Below are 5,183 nucleotides of genomic sequence, written 5' to 3'. Positions count from 1 at the left end.
CAACAGTGCCACGCATATTATAATGATGCTGCAGTACAGTACAATACATTTGAGCACCAGGCCAGGCACTCAGTCAGTGTGATACGTACATGCAGACAGGTGACGGTCATCGTCATCAGACACTGCCATCACTGCACTGCGTCGGTACTGCAATGGCATTGCCATTGGCATTGGTAGTGCCAGTGGCAGTGGTACTCAGCTACACGTCTTCGTAGACCCACAACTCAGTGGCACAAGTAACTACATGATACTAGTACTAATACTAGTACTAGTAAAGGGTAAACCTGCAATGACGGTACGCTCGTAGATCTGCTAGTGCTAGCTAGCAGTACTCCGACCACTTATACTAAGTTATAGATACAGTCATGTACATAGCGCTAGGTCTACACTACAGTACAGCCAGTAGTACAGGCTACACTACAGACTAGTAGTAGTACAGTATACCAGGGTATACCAGGTCTACAGTCTCAACGATTGTCAGACTCAGAGCTGAGCATGCACTCAGATGCAGCCTCCGCTAGCGCTCAGCGCAGTCCGCATCCCATGGCCCAGTGTAGCCACAATGACTATGTAGGTCCAGGCTGGCACGTGTACAATGATGTAGATCTAACACTGCCAGTGCCACTGGCAGTGACCAGTGCATGCGCAGTAGCTACAGTAGTAGTCCAGACTGTACAGTGTACAGACGGCAGTGCTTGGTCGGTTTTATGTTGTTGTTGTAGAGAGAGAGAGAGAGAGAGAGAGAGAGAGAGAGAGAGAGAGAGAGAGAGGGGGGGGGGGGGGGGGGGAGGAGGAGATGGGCACGTGGAGACGAGCAGACTAACGGTTACACCCTGGTTCTACATTCTAAGGACAGTGCGGACATACATTGTAGATCCACCAAGCACTAGTACTACTGTAGTAGCTATAACTAAGACTAAGACTACAGTCGTGTAGTAAGAGTGTATTGAAAGAGCCATACAAATGGTAGATTTACCGTCTGCGTAGGATCTCCGGCCTGGTCAGAAAAGTCAGTCAGTTGATGCACGCAAATGTACAATCATGTACGTGCCAGTTTTTGAGTCACGCACGACCAGGGATCGGGAGTCGTAAATATTGAGCTTGAGTAAAAAGCTTGAACTGCTGATGCTTTGCGCGGCCGGAAAGAAAAGCAGCAGTTACAAAACCAATGCCAATGCCATGCAGCAGCGAAGCATGTGGACTAAAACCACAACTGACTAGTACATGTACCTACTACACTGTACTGAGTACTGTACTACTTCGTATTATTCATGAGTTTGAGGGAAACGGGAAATGTCTGAAGAAAAATTACTAAGTCTTGTTACTGTTAGTTGACTGGCCACCCACTGTGACCCAGGACTCGAACCAACCCTTGCTTACGAGTTATGTTATGGCCAGCAATGCTTTACCACTAAACTACAATGTTATTGTAGGTGTAGTGCCAGTGGTCATCCTAGCAGCGACCGTCCACGATTAATGGTTAGTTTATAATAATCGACATGTTATACTACATGTATTGAAATTTTGTAGTTCAGGTTTCGAAACTCACACCTCGCGTGAAACCTCAAACAGGCTTGTGCGCGTGCATGAGGCCAAGGCTATCCCGCCCCCCCCCCCCCCATAGTCTTGAAGTAACTAACTTACTTAGTTAGTTGAAGAGGTGGACAGTTACACACAGTACAGGCAGCATTTGCCGAGTAAACGAGTGTACCCTCCCACGTCATGTACATGTACCTGGCAAAAATAAGAGTTTAGTCTACACGCGTACGCATCGCTGCCACTGGTTTGGAATAGTCATGTCGGCCTACACAGGCAATTATTATATTTCAGACAGCTAAACACTGTAATAGTACATGATGCTCTCTTTTGTTGTATTTACATGTATAAACCAGTTTCGAAGCTGGCCGCCTTGGCGAAGTTGGCGTGCTGCACTTTTTGGTGCGTCGTGAGTCATGTGTGGGTCTTGCGGTACATGCACCCATTACTTCCCAAGCACTCCATGGGCTTATTGCCCGTTTGGTATTGCGAAAAAGAACAACACGCACTCACGGCAGAGCAGTGCACAATACATGTACATGTACACTGTCTAGTTTGTACACGGCTGTAAGACTCCTTGACACACTGTCCAGTGCAGTGCAGTGCCGGTAGTAACATGAATGTCATGATTGTACACTTGATAAAAGGTTTTCAGTTTGAGAGAGGTACGTGAAAAGGAAAATAAAACATCTGAAGAATGCTGTTATTGACTTTGCATCTGCGCTGCATGGTACCGGGACTCGAACCAGGAGCCTTTGATTTGAACGATGCTCTACCACTAAGCTACATGTACATGTATGCTCATGGTAGTCGCTATCCCAGCAGAGATCTTTCAAAGTTAGTTACATAATGTCATTGCCCCGAAACTCGCGCTTCCTAGATCCTGTGAAACTACGCAAACTAGTGGCAAGAGTAGAACCACCCTCCCCCCCCCCCCCCCCCCCGCGGGGTTATAACGATTAACGAGTCGCAAATTTAAAACGAGTGTCCCGGTGGTGTGACTGATGATTTTTTTCTTTCTTTCATATCTGGCTTGCAAGTGTTGAGTTTCGGAGAGAAAAGAGCAGTACGTGGCATGTGGCCTCTAATTTCCTAATACTTTGAAATTCTCCGTGAAGTCCAAATTTGAAATTGCAATTTGTATTTGCTCGCAGTGGACATAGTTTGATGCGCTCCCCATGATCAAGCGAATGGCCGAGGGCCCTCTTGATTGGTGTGAGTTGCCAGTATGATGCAAGCCAGATGTGGATTGATCGAAGAAGGATTATACGATACATTTACCATCACTGTGGATAAGAGTCATACTGTAGCTCAGTTGGTTAGAGCATTGCTCGCGATTAGCAAGGTCCATGGTTCGAGTCCCGGACAGTCCCGGTGGTGTGACTGATGACTTTTTCTTTCTTTCATATCTGGCTTGCAAGTGTTGAGTTTCGGAGAGAAAAGAGCAGTACGTGGCATGTGGCCTCTTTATTTCCTAATAATTGTTTTTGTTTAGATTTAGACCAGTATCTACGGCTGGACAGTACTACAATGTTTCTAATCTTGGGGATGAGACACGGGGCCGGGGAAGTACATGTACATGTACTTAGTTACAAAGTAGTTGCCATACACTAGTCAGCAGGGGTGTGAGACTGTGAGCCCGCCTCTCCGCACCCGGAGTACATACATGTACATGTACATGTATTGTACAGCTCACTCGACTCGACTGAGTGACGATGACCCACTAGGCACTAATGCCATTATCATGATTATGGCATAGTATTAGTATGGGCCATACCTTTCTAGATTCTAGAATCCGCTTGATCTGGTGACTGACACTCAGTTGAGCTGGGTGACTGGGTCGCGGGGAGTTTGCAGTCAGATGCGACCGCGTAGAAGATACAATCACGATGGCGGATGATCGATGGTGACTGACAGCGTCTGCTACAATTTTTTTTAATGTTGAGCTGCATTATAAAACATTATTATTTTAGTAGATTGCACCCGGCCCCGGACCCTGCAAGTACATGTACAGTCATGCACAAAGTCATGTACAGTACACTGTCGTTGCATTGTACGTGGAACACTAGGTTGCTGTTGCCGTGTTGGTTGGGCGCGCTAAGCTCACCATACAGAAAATATACAAAGTCGTTGATCAACTCGCAAGCTACAAAGTACAATAACCATGATAACAGCCACGACCTGACATACACAGCCTTACACTTACAGCCACATATACAGGTACATGACTGTACATGTACATGTACATGCACGTAGTGTCTTGATAAAAGCCTGTCTCGAAGCCTGTTTTGAATACAAAACCTGATTTTTAAGATACACTGTCACTTGTCAGCACATACATGTACATGTACATACACGTACATGTACATGTATGTACAATGTTATTAAAGTCTGGTTTTAGTATTGACCTACATACATGTAGAGATACATCTAGTTACTTCTCTCCACAGAAGGTCGCTGCGTTTCACTTCAGTTCAAGCAAGTAGCGCGAGAGCGTCCACCACGTCGACGACACGTGATTCGAATAGAAGCTCCTTAAAAGCCCTTGTAGTGCTTCCTTTACCCCTTTTTCCTTCAACTTTCAGTCTCTGCTGGCGCTGGTTCCCGCTGTATCATCATGTATGCCCCCTGTGACTGTGGTACTATTGTAGCGTCTCTGACGTTCTCGCATCATGACATCATCATTTGTTTGCATGTACACGTCATATTTTCCTCATCATCACAAACACTGATTCACCATACTCTCGCACACATTGTAATACCTACTACACGTACTTCGCTACCATAATAATTACGTAATGTTTGGCTAGCATAGTTCCAATACACATTACGACATCTTTTGATGTTACGCACTCCTCGCCTACAACGCTATTGTAGAAAAGTAGTCTTTACTCATCTCTTGTAAGTTCTGTTTGCATCCAAACACTTCTTCCAAACAGCACACGTCAGATATCTAACAAAACAACAAACTTCATTGCACAGTCTTCTATCACAATCTCTTTCCTATATAAACCTCCTTTCTCTTCACTTTCTTCATGACATTTAGTGTTCGCCAGTCTTGTAAAGATCTTGGAAACTAACACTCGTTGCACTGTATCTAGACTACTAAATTGGTGACCTCCGACGTGAGTAAAGTGCAATATGTCCAGCAACGCTGGTTCTTCCGCTTCCGCTCGCTTTCGGGCAGTAAGTCTCTAGACCCGACTATCCTGCGCGAGCTGTTTGTACAGCGTTTGCCCGTGACTGGTGCCTCAGCCTGGCCGACCTCGCCGCGCTTGCTGACAAGAATAGATGGTTGATAGCACGTGCTCAACCCCACTCACCGGTACAAGTGTTCACGCTCTGAGTGCAGCCCCTGCTCGGTCTAGTACGGCCTTATCATGTAGATCTACAGCGTCCACAGATGCGGAACAGGCCTGCACCGCTGACAGGGTTGAGATGGCCCAGCTCCGAGCTGAACTCGCCAAGCTGACGTCCGCTGTGAATGTGATGACCCGTGACACCGGTGCCCCTTCCCAGCGTGGCCGCCAACGAGAGCGTAGTCCCGGGCCACCGTCACGCCACCCAAGTGCCTCCAGGTCTCCCGGCCGTGACAATCACGACGACCTTTGCTGGTATCACCGTGCGTTCGGTGCGAAGGCGAACAA

The sequence above is a fragment of the Sycon ciliatum genome, chromosome 1, assembly GCF_964019385.1.
Source record: "Sycon ciliatum chromosome 1, ocSycCili1.1, whole genome shotgun sequence".
NCBI lineage: Eukaryota > Metazoa > Porifera > Calcarea > Leucosolenida > Sycettidae > Sycon > Sycon ciliatum.
Note: the sequence above shows the minus strand (reverse complement) of the source record.